This window comes from Lepeophtheirus salmonis, chromosome 4, assembly GCF_016086655.4.
Source record: "Lepeophtheirus salmonis chromosome 4, UVic_Lsal_1.4, whole genome shotgun sequence".
NCBI classification, from domain to species: Eukaryota; Metazoa; Arthropoda; class Copepoda; order Siphonostomatoida; family Caligidae; genus Lepeophtheirus; species Lepeophtheirus salmonis.
In genome coordinates, this window is record NC_052134.2 from 5,310,393 (window position 1) to 5,323,324 (window position 12,932).

The 12,932-nt window shown below is 30.5% G+C and overlaps 1 protein-coding gene across 3 annotated transcripts in view; it reads left to right on the top strand.

Moving 5' to 3' along the window:
- The first annotated feature begins 991 nt into the window (after window positions 1–991).
- LOC121116493 (innexin inx2) overlaps window positions 992–12,932 on the top strand; it is a 90,584-nt gene continuing 78,643 nt past the window's right edge. For 2 of the 3 annotated variants that reach the window (XM_040710749.2, XM_040710750.2), the window contains exon 1: window positions 992–1,172. The gene's annotated coding sequence lies outside the window, so the exon portion shown is untranslated. The remainder of the gene's footprint in view (window positions 1,173–12,932) is intronic. The other variant, XR_005863878.2, reaches the window with a different exon arrangement.

Here is a 12,932-nt window from a genome sequence, read left to right on the forward strand (position 1 = left end):
ACATATATTAAGACTGTTCAAAAATGATCTAGTTATAGTATCAGATGGTTCTAGGAATATTGGCCGAAATTAATTTTCTTGAAGGATATTTCACCGAATGTCAATTTACCGAACAGACATTTCGCTCTCCTACGTTCCAATCTTTGAGTGCCTCCCCGAATCCTATCAGTAGTTTTTTCTTACCACAGACAACCGCCCTTCTTTTGACACATCCTGGAGCATAACTAGGTGGAAATCACTGCTCTGCTCTAATAGTATATTTTTTCATCTATCCATGAGTCTTTTCAAATATGAATAATCCTCCATGTCAAATATTTATAATTTATTGATAACGAAGAAGTGATGACACTTCTTCCATTCGAATTGCTGTCGTGTTTGTTTATTATTTAATTTATTAGAATACTACAACGATAAAGGATTCGAACTGTGTTGTGCTTATATGATAATCATTAATTAATATAAAGAAGTTCTTTCAGCGAAATAACACTCATTAATTTACCCATTTGAAATATATAGTATATGAGAAATACTTATTCATCATTATATCATTTTAAATTGAATTAAAATATGCAATTACATACATCAATATATCATTTTACGGCCGAATCTCAAAATGGTCCTTTGGTGAAATGTCCGATCTTTAAAAATAGTTTCTGTCAATAGTTTGCTTACAGTATCAGACGGAAGGGCATTCAGCTTAAATCATAATTGGCGAACATTTATTACTAATAATTATTGGAGAATTTTATTTTTTCATAATTAGGATCATTATAGGGAGCAATTTTATAATAAGTATGTACAATATGAAAGGGTGTGTGAGAGGAAGACGAATATAGGAACGGAAAAAGCACTCAGAGAATCATTTCAACTCTCTCCGCTCTCTCCCCTCTCTTTGTCATCCTTCTTCACATCTTTCCCTAGTAGACACGAACAACTTTTCCTTCTTTTTTTTTGTTGTTGTCGTAAGAAGAAAAAAAAGAAGTATTTTCTTATTGAACGTGTGTTGCTCCTTGAAGTGCTATCCGAGAAGAAGTAATGTATCAATAGTACACATATAGAGTGATGAATTAACCAATTGTTGATCAATCTATCTAAATACATGTTACCTATATACATATCAATGTAATTTTAACGGTGATTGGAAAGCCCTTTTCTTGTTTGTTGGAAATAAGGTAAGATGTGTCTTTAATTGTGAAAAAAGGGATATAAACATTATTATCATCTTTCTTATTTATTTTTATTAAGTGATATAATAGTTTTAGGGGAGTGATCTCCAACCGGTGCTCCTCGGAGCCCTTCGACTTCCTAGTGTATTGTCAAGGGCTCTCCGAGAAATTATAGAAATAATTAATAATGTATAGTACATATGCCGCAAGATATAAATATATAAACTAGCATTGGGGACTCGAAACTCGAATTGGAGCTGAGTCCATATTTTGAAGACTGTCCACTGTACTTGATTCCACAATCAAAGACTCGAAAGCTAATTTATACTGAACTTAAAATAAACCTAAAACTATAGACCCTCTATTATAGTAATGGATTTGAAATGATATCGAAAGAAATATTAGGACTTTTTCCCCATTTCTGAAAAATACATACTCTAGGACTCTGGAGTGAGGAAAAGGTTGGAAATAACTGTATCAGAGTATCGTTGACCCAGTTTAGTATAAAACTGTTTCTCTCCTTCATTAATTCTGCAAAGTCTCTTTTAAAACACATTACTGGTCAGATCCATCACTCATCAATAATTGTCTTTCATTAATAAGGAGGAAAAACATTTTTTTTTTGTTCTTTCAATCAATTCATTTTCTTTGTAAAAGCAAAATAGGAAAATACATACTATTAAAGTTCATTTAAAGAAATGAATGAAAGTTGGACCAAAAAACACCAAAAGCGAGGCCAACAAAAATTATATCAGAGCTATGAAACTCAAAACCTCATAAAGTAATTTTATTTGGTTAAATTTTCTATGTTTTACAGTTAGATTTGATCTTTTAAGGCAGTGCTTCCCAACCTTGGCTCTGCAATCTATGGACAAGGGCAGGGCTCTTCATATTTTCTCAAAATAAAGTCATCAAAGATTACAAGGAAATGTCTTTTCTAAATAAAATAAATTGTTCAAAATCCTAGACCTAAATAGTTGGGCAAAATTAGCTGCTGCAACCTCCTACAAGATTAAGCTAATGGGCGCCGTAATGATGAAAAAGTTGAGAAATACTGTTTTAAGGTAAACCCTAATGATGACGTGGCCCTTGTCAAAATGAGTATGCACCCATTTTTTCATACAACAGCCTAAATGAAAAAGCTACGTCACTCAATCAATCAAACACTTTTTTCTCTCGTTACAATTAATGAATCTTAACACTAATTAACAATTAATTAATTTTGGTTGAGTCAAGTCCGTCTTTTTTAAACTAATTAACATCTTAATTTCCCCCGTAGTTTACCTAATATATTATTAATACTTTGATGCAAAACAATTACTGTCCCTGTAGTTTTGAGAAACCTTTCATGAAAGTTGTAAAAATATATTATATTAATTCAAGGAGTGCGGATACTTTCAACATCATTATTAAACTATTGGTGAATACCCATGGTGTTAATTGGTTTTTAAGCTATTTTATTTATTTGGTTAGTCCAAACTATTTGGTCAAGGCTCTTACTTTGGTAGAAGATCTTCCTGAAAAATCGCATTAATAGTTTTATTCAATTATAATGGACTCAGAGTTGATGGTCATTTCATGTGAAAAATAACTACTCCTATATAGAGGGTTGTCATGTGACTTCATCATTGTTGATGACGGCCATTTTGAGGTCTAATCCATAATATTAAGGAAAGTAGTAAACTATTGGATACCTTTTGGAGGTCTAATAATTAATATTGAGGAAAGTAGTCCACTATTGGATATCAAAATGGGACCAACAAATAAAAATACTTAAATTTAACTGTGTATCAAAATTCCATCTCTCTATTGCTTGGTTTTATTACTATATATCTCACCCTAATTTAAATTAAAAATCTGTTGTTACATCAAGTAATTACATAAGTATGTTGTTACCTGCATCAAGTTGGACTCAATGTAGGTATTTAGTCTTTTTTATTCTTAAAGCCATTTGATAAAGTGTAATGAAGATTTATTCGAAATTTGTCCATTTTATGTAGTAAAAATATCAAGTTTGAGCCCCCAAGATGGTGTCTCCTTCAATTGTAATACAATTGATGACGTCATTGAAAACTCTGTATAGGTTAGTTTTTTAATTCCAGCGCCATTGATTAAAAATAAAGAAAGAAACAATGCATGAACGAAAAAAAAAACCCAATGAAATAACTTAAATAAATAGTCATCGGAAAATAAACTATTTTCATAAGTGTAAGAAAGTTTAATTTAGTTTATAAAAAATGTATTTTTTCATTTTGTAGAAAAATACTTTAAAATAGGCAATTTATTCAATTTTGCCCCTCCTAAATATATTGTGTTTTTTTTTCTAGCGTTGACAAAGTATTTTGATCAATAACATTTTTATTTGACTCTTCTTAGGGTCGTGACTAGGATTTTTTGACAATTTTTGACAGATTCTCATACAATATTAGATGGTATTTCTTTTTAAAACTACAAATGACCTCTTTTTTTATTTATAAAATACATACTTTTTTGATGATCGTTAAAAAAAAAAGTGTTTACTAATATCATTTTTATTGATTTGCGTCTAATTTTGACAAAAAATCATTTATGTTTATAGATTAAGTTTTTTAATACTTTTGACTTGATCATAAATTCAATGTCTACTATAATGAATATTTAATGTACCCATTATACCTTTACAGATGAGTTTAATTCGTTCCTGGACCGAGCTCATAAGTAAAAGCAATTTACACCATAAGAAATATCCCATCTCCAACTTTTGACCAGCTTGTATATTAGGGTAACTTTGTGTTCGGAATCCACTTTGTATCTTGCAAACTCGTATATTGGGGAACTCGTATCTCAAATAAAATTATTGTATTTGAATTCATTATATATAGGGTAAATATCTACACTTCAATTTGATACTCTAAAAGCAAAAAAATAAATGTCCCTTTTAATATATCTATTTGTATAAGACTAGTCAAGGATTTTTCGATGAAGGATACATTATTATCATATATTGTGTATATGTATGCCTTGTTGCTATCCCTCTGATATTATTATTTGATGATAAAAATGCATTGAGGTAGGAGTGATTTTATGGTTAAATAATGTACAAACTATATAATTTGAAGATTATTTTTTCATGCCAATAAAGACACCGTAACGAGTACTTATGTATATATGTACATAGTAAAGTGAATTAAGCACTTTCAATAGCCAAACAAAAAAAAAAATCCTTTTTTGATATCAAATACTTATCAAAGAGATGGGTAAAGTAAAAATAAATAAATAACTACATTTGTTTGTGCCATTAATTAATTAAATCTATTCAAAATATTTATTAGCAATTTTTTGTTCATTTCCACATACTTTGTACTAGGGTTTTTCATATTCCTAAGAACATTTTTTTTAAATTACGTTATCCCGTGAAATACCGTATTCCTTTTAAATAACATTACTTGAACCAACTTTTGAAAAAAACTAACTAACTTAATTAGTCAGTGACGGTGAGGTTTTTTTTATGGAGCTGGGAGTTGTATAATAGCGAAATACAGAAAATGATTAGCGTGGTAAAAGTCAATTTACGCTCTGCATATAACTAGAATCGCTAAAACTTTGAACCGAAAGATTCTTCAATATGTATTTTTAGTCAACTTGTACATTACAGGAATCAATGAAATTATTTTTATAAAAATATGAGACATCTGAAATGACAAATCTCATACAGCTTCAAAAATCTATTATAACAGCACATAAACAAGCAACGTGGCTACTTAGAAGGGAGGGGGGGGGGCTCAAACCACGTCTATCCTCGTTCGGAGGGGGTCAACCTAAAACCCCGTCGACATGAATAATATGCAGAGATGGTATAAACCACGTTATATGGAAGAGAGGACTAAAGTTTAAAGTATAGAAAAAGGATCAACCTTGTCTCAAAAAGATCATTTTAGAGGGGATAAAGGAACTCGTGGTTCTAGGGGGGTAATTTTCCTTTCATTTGAGACTCTGAGAAATGTCGGGAAAACGGAATTCCAAGAGATAAACTATACACATAACATAAAAATTAGTAGCAACGATATTCTATAGTTTCTTTTTTTGGTGTTGTGTGAATAGATAAATAATTATCATTTATACAAAGAATAACTTTATTTCTCTTTTATATAATATACAAAGAGCTAATTAACTTACTTAAACTCAAACTATAATAATAATCATAACAAGAGAAGCAACACAACAACCAAAGTAAAAACATTCAAAATTTACGTGTCACATGAGAACAATAAAAAAATTATATATACGCCATATTTTATCATTTCATAGAAAAAGGATCATCTCATGAGAATTCAATAAGAATTTTGCCAAAGTATTGAGTCAAAATAATGTAGAGTGTATAAAACACTAGGGGAACATTATTCAATTCTGAACAGCATTTGCTTGTTAAAACACTTAACGTTGAAATCGATTATTTCCAGGATTTAAAGAGTATTTACATAAATGTACACCCACCAACAAAGAATATGACTATATGTAGTGTTATACCAGTCCTTATTTATTTATTCCAGTCTAGTCTATTCTTAAGAAAGGTCCTTAAGACCGTCAGCCATTAGGACTGTAAGTACAAGAACTTATTTTTTATGAGTTTGCTATGCAGGAAGGGACGACAGTAGTCGTCAGTCTTAAATAAGGATAGCCACAACATAAAATATAAATAAATATGAATTGGAAAGAATACATCTATTTTCAATAGTGTTCGGAATTCAAGTATATGACCTAATATGAAAATTAAAACGGGGTTTCCCCCGTCAGCTGTTCATTTTTCTATCACTCTTGCTCCTTATTAATGTTAGGAATAACATTTATTGTTCCAACTCGAATTCATTAGTGTTAGTTTAGCCGTAAACAATTACATAAAGAATAGAGGATAAAAGTTGGGAAAAATTGGTTAAGTAAAAATTGATTTTAGACTGTTTTTTTTTCTCTCTTTGTAAAGGAAATGTTGAGATATGAAGAGTAACCATCATATAATTGGGAATAAATGACTTACTTCGAAATTTTCATTATAATTTTATTAGAAATGTTGAGAAATGAACACGGTGTTAACTTACAAACAGAAAATTATACTTTGTGTTTTGTTGTAAGTTTGAATTTTTTTCTATTTTCGCCTTATCAGTCTTTTGAATTGGCCTTTTTTCTGATTATTTTTGGGTTGAGACATACAGTGAAGGTAACAATAGTCCAGCATTTGGTAAGAAATAGTTAACTAACAACTGTTTCTGGGCGCTTTATCTTTCTCTCTTTAAAAGAAAGGCTGAGAGATGAAGAATAGAAGATTTAACTAAATGATTTTGGGTCATTTTCTTTTTTTTTTAAAGAAAAGGTTGACAATAAATATCACATCGTTATAAAAACATTCAGAGGTCATTGCCTATAGATCGATTTACAGGGTCATGCACTAAAATTGGAACAAACTTCGACCTCATCCAGATCTCGTATGAGTACATCACAGCTGAGACTTTTTCCTGCCCATACAAGTGATTAAATGATTAATACCATAAATTTATATTTATTTTTAATCAGTTGTCAAGATAAAGAAACACAATCACTCATTCAGACGTGTTTAGCTAATGGGAATATTATTTTAACGCAAATAACTCCAGAGTTAATTAGGCTAAAGTGCAATAAGTAGTACTATCTGATATCCCCTTAATTTAACATTCCAAATTGCTGCAGTTGGTCTAGATCCCGTATTGTGAACCAACTCTGAGACCGTTTTTGGAAGATTCACAATTTTCTTTGTGAACGGTAAAATAGTCACGATCGTTTTTACTTCATAAATTCATTTAAATCGAAGTATTGAAAGGTAAGAGTTGAAATAGTATAAAATGTCAGTAATACCAACGTTTTTAAATGGTAACACCTGCTCTAATACAGTTTTGAAATTTTGAAACTCTGAATAAAACCAAGTTTGTATGATCTGGCTTAACTTTACAATTTTCTCAGTGTCGTAGTTTTTCAAACAATAGACGCTTAATGGAATTTTTTTCAAAGTTGTGTACATTTAAGAGTTCTACAATTGTTAAAAGCATAATTTAACTTTAAAATCAATATTATTAACTCTGGGACTATTTATATAAGATTAATGTTTTGATTTATGACGTAAAATGATTACTCCGTATTATAATTGAGAGAGTGATTGAGGTCCATGGAGGTTATATTGACATTTGATATGCTATTACTATCTATACTATTCAATAAAACCAAAATGATCTCAGAATGCATATGTTGAGTATCTGGAGTACGTCAAAGTTTGTTTTAATTGATCCCGTATAGACAATATATGTATATATGGAGTTGAAGGGATCTCATTTTTTATCGACCTATCTTAACAAAGACAAATGACTTTTATATATATGAAGTCCGGAGTCATCATCATCATTATACTAGCTACTCCATACATACAAAAAATGATCATTAATGTATGAAGAAATAATACTAACAAGTGAACTGTTGCACCCAGAGTATCAATTTTCTTTTTCATCAATTGGAAAGTAAGAAAGGGGAATGATGTGTGTACCTATGCACACACATAGATGGAGAGTTTGATTACCTATCTATAAATGTAAGCAAATGTGTTGTTTCTATGACAATTAACCTCTATACTTGGAATTCTATATACATGGAAGTCTATCGTCGTTATTTTTTTTAATGCTCCCCCCCCCACCCATCACCAACTTGAGTCATAGAATCTTCTTCTTTTATGAACTGTATACAGTTAAAGTGCATAATTTTACTTATTTGATATAATTTGCCTTATTTGACTCCGATTTATGTTTGTACACATAAAAGAAAAAAATGACTCATAGGGGGAAAAGAAAAATGGCGTCTTTATAGCAGATATCTAGAGTTCCATGGTTTATCTATCTATTCTACATATTTATACATAATTAATAAATGTCTTTTTCTACCTTTGTATGGCCTACAGGCGGGAACTTTTATCAGCCTCCACAGCTAAATTAATAACATCATTGACTAATGTTAGGATGACAATATTTTGATTTTCAAAAAGGAAAACATTTGACTCAGGAATATTTGAACTTAATAATTGTAAAAATACAGTAATATTAAATGTTGATTTTAAAAACGGATTTTTTTAAGCTCAAGATATTTTGGATCTTATTTATCATTTGTTTTTTTTTTAAAGGAAACCTTTTAGATTTTTTGTACTTCATTAATTAAAAAGATATTTTCTATTTAAATTGATTTTTAGAATGCGTCATTTTTCCTTCATAAAAGTATTTATACATTGATCTTTTAAATAGTCGATATTCATTTCAACTGTTTGTCTCACAATAAATATGGACATTTTACAGGTTTATAAAAAAGTCACTGCACGCTTATTCTAAATTTAAAAAAATTTCTGATAAAAAAAAAATGAAACAATGCAGAGGGAGTTTCATAATAATGCTGTCAATTATTGTTGAAAACATATACATGGCCTACAATTTGCCTTACATTTCATATTCACTCTTTCTGTCTCGAAATTGAGGAGAGCAAAAACAGAAAGTTGAAACTTCAATTATCACAACCTTTTCATAATAAGAAAATAACTTACTAAGTGAAGCCATTAATATATTAGCAATTGCCTTTTGGAGACTGAGAAGTGACTGATTTGCCCCCTACGACTCCTTTAGGGAGTATCATCTTGTCATGGTTCATTTTAGATACAAGAAAGAGGCGTCAGTCCCTCAGTTCACGGGTCGACTCTGAGTCCCTCCCCCTGATTCTACTTAAGACACGAACTCACAACCTCCTCTACATAATGAGACCTTCCATCTACTTATTTTCTATATCTTCCAAATTGTCTGAATAACTCGAAAGAGTCGAGATCCTTTTTGCACTACTCCAATAATAAAATATAACTCGCGTCGCATTCCTAATTTTTAAAAGGTTGTGATGATTGAATGTCAACTTTGTGTTGTCTCCAATTTCGAGATAAAAAAGAAAATATGACGTGCATGCCAAACTGTAAACCATACATACAAAAAATCAGTAATCATGCAACTTTTCATGGCTAAAGTCTTTCTAAAAATAAGAACGCAATTTTCAACTGTTTTGCTGCGCATATTGGGAAGGGGACACATCTGTTCATGTAGGAAATAGGACACAACGTCGAAAGATCAAACATTGAAAAGACACAACGTCGAACAGTGGGTCTTGCATATGGATAATACAAGACCCCACTCTGGAAATCTGGTTAGCAACTTCATCAATGTTAATAAGATCAATCTCCACTCTCTCCAACTCCCCTGAACTAGCTCTTTTGGCACAAGTTATTTCGGACTTATACCATAACAAGACTTGTATTAGTTTCATTTTTGATAACTGTGCAACGTTTTGTCTCTTGACATAATGTATAATTACCCCATTCATTAGTGTTGTGGCATTCCTTCTTTATTCGGTCCGGTTCAGTCTTAGGACTAGAACTATTGGTCATTGGGATCGGTCTTTAAGACCTTCAGTCCTTTGGACTGCGAGTACTTGAACTGATACAAAAAACAAGAAATATATGTAGTTACGGGATGCCATCAAGGACTGATCTTTATGAGTATTAGGACTTATATGCTGGCCTGAATTGAAGGGGATTGTAGTTTTCATTCCTAATTAAGGACCAACACAACACATTTATTGTCTGAGGAGTTCAGTCTCCCATACCTTGAAACCCCTTGTTTTAAACGAATTCATCAATTAAAACACACAGAAAAGAACACCATTATCCTCCCCACTCATAGTACAAAATCCCTTTCTTCTCAATGCATGCAGATCCCTGAAAATGAAGCAAAAAGAAAAAGAAGAAGAAGAAGAAAAAAAAATAGATTGTAGCCAGGAACATTCTTTTTTAATGAAATGTAAATGAGACTATAACATTATGCAAAAGAAGAATGGAAGGAGTTACCCGTTTCGAAAAAAAACGAGAAGGGTGTAACAACACACACCATCTTGTTTCTATAGGTTTTCTATAAGCTTCAATGAAAAGAGAGAGAGAGAGAGAGAAGAGGAGAGATGAAGTTGGTAGACCAGGAACAACAACTCACTTCATCATCATGCCTTAATTTGACTTTAAATCTTTTATTTTACGATATATATATATATAAACAAACTTCAAAGAATAAAAAGTTAGAAAAAATAAAGCCTTCAAATCAAAAATGTATTACGTCCTTTAAGTACACTTTTAAGTAAAGGAAAAAATAAATTAGCCAAAGGAAATAATTTTATTTAAATATTACTTACATGTTGCATTATTAACTTATCAATTAATGCAAAATTAAAATTAAATGAAGATTACCTTTATGCAAAATACGTAAATAAATCCATTGCAAGTTTAAGCATTTACAGAGTGAAACATAACATTATGTGCCAGAATATCTCCCAGAAACGTGGAGGCATGGTCATAATCACAGGGGGAGGGGCTACTAATTTTTCAGCACTAGTAATTATCGGCTAATTAATGGTGATTCATCCATAGTCACACTATTTAGATCCTCAATAATAATAAAACCATGATTATGGCAATCATATGGGTGTGTCTTTATTTATTTGGCCCAGTCCAGTCTTACAATCGGTCCTTCTTGTAATCAAAAACTTGAGACTCGACTTGTATTCGATTGCTAATACTCGCATCTCGAAAGATAGTTTGTTCTACATCCAAAAAAAAACATATGAAAACCCTACGGATCCTACATTATAATTATGGAAATAAATCCAATGTCTCCAATTGGATTCTATGAAAAGATATTCATCAACTAGGACGTTTGAACAAAAAATTGAGATTCCACTTGGACTTGCAACTCTTGGAGTTAAATAAAATAGTTTATTGTACTTTAATTGTAAAACCAATTTGAATGTGGGACATTTTTTGGATCCAACTTGCCTCATTGGTGGGGCAACTTGCTGCAGCAATAATGAATTATCTATCAATAATAGTAGATAGTTATTGTAGTAATTCAAACAATTTTTAAATAATAAAAAAATACATATTTCAAATAATTAAAGAACATGAAAAAATTACTCATGCCTCTCTAAGAGTTGTATCTAATGCAACATTTATTGGTATTTATTCCATCAAAATACTGTAAAACAGTTTTTAAACTCTTTAAAGAAATTTGTACGGGTCAACTTGACTTGTGCACCAACTAGAACTCTTTTCCCTCGCGTAGTTGGAATTACATATGGTACAAAAAACTGTATAATGTACATATTACTAATAAATATATATATGTATATTAATTTATCAATTAATGCAAAATGAAATATATATTTGCACTCACAAAATGTGCATATAATATGTTTAAGACATTTGCACATAATATTCTCTTGATCCATTGTACATAATATGTACGCCTTTGAGTAGCAATAAATCACTTGTCCATCATACTTATAATTGATATCCGACCTTTATGCACAAAAATATTATCTACGAATATGTGAATCCTAATGCAAATCTTTGTCTATCATCCCTTAATCAGATATCTATATACTTAATATGTACATGAAGATAAGAACGGGTCATTAGAACCGACTTTTTGAATGCTCTTGTTTACATCTATGTATGTATCAACTATAATTGATTAGTCATCATTCGTCATAGTCAATTGACTCTTTGATGAGGTAAAGTAAGGCTCATGTGTGCACATCTATATAGATATAGAGAATAATCTCTATTGTCATTTGATTGATTCTGTAATGGAGTAATACGAGAAAATAGTTGCCAAATGGAGGAAGTGGCTTTTGAATTCATTTCAAGTTACAAAATAATGAAGTACGTAGATTGTCATATCCTGCTATATAAAAGAAAGATGGATAAATTGGGAAATAAAGGAGCTGATATTTTTGTTAATGTTCCAAATGTTCAATTCAGCTTTGTGTATAATTATATGTAGTAGAAAAGGAGATTCACTCCTCAGATATTAAATCCTAATGACAACAGCTAAAATAAGAAAATTTACTCCTCAGTTTGCCAACTCCAAAAGAACGGCCCGCCTGAAAAATATACATGATTTTGCTCAATATGATACAAAATTTTACCATTAATATATGGAACATCCATCAAATCTTCAATAATTGTATTAGCCTCTTTCCATGTACTGTAAATCCTTAATCTAATCTTTTTCATCTCATTTTTAGATTACAACTTGTACAAACATAGACAATAATTGTGATTTCGAAGATGATAAATTAAGTTTCAACGTTTTGAAGCGAGATGACCCTTAGACAAATTCCGTTGTAAAAAAATACATCTCCCTTATATTTGAGTGTATTCTTATTTTCGAAGTTAACTTTAGATACATTCTTAAAGCTATCCAATTTTGAGACATGAATGGGAGATTGACATAAAATGCTCATTGTCAATGCAGTGAATATTAATAATTTTTGAAAATCTCATTCATTTTTTGTTAATACTTGGTAATAAAAAAATAAAAAAAATGAAATTAATATTTTCTAACCATTTTATCTTAATATAAAAATTAGATAAAAAAGTATTAGCCACATATAAAATACAGAAATGTGATTTGGATTTTTCACCCTAACGTTTGTTTTGTAAGTAAAGATGTACATACATGATTGTGATTGTTATTTTTGGCTTTCAACACAAAAGAATCGATGTAATACAATAACAATTTATGTACAGAGTGGTTCCCCTCTTTTATTTTATGGAAGGTATGTCCAATCCTTGGTTAATTTCAATCCACAAATTATTATTGGACTTTTTTTTTCAGAAATACATATACTGTAGACAACAAA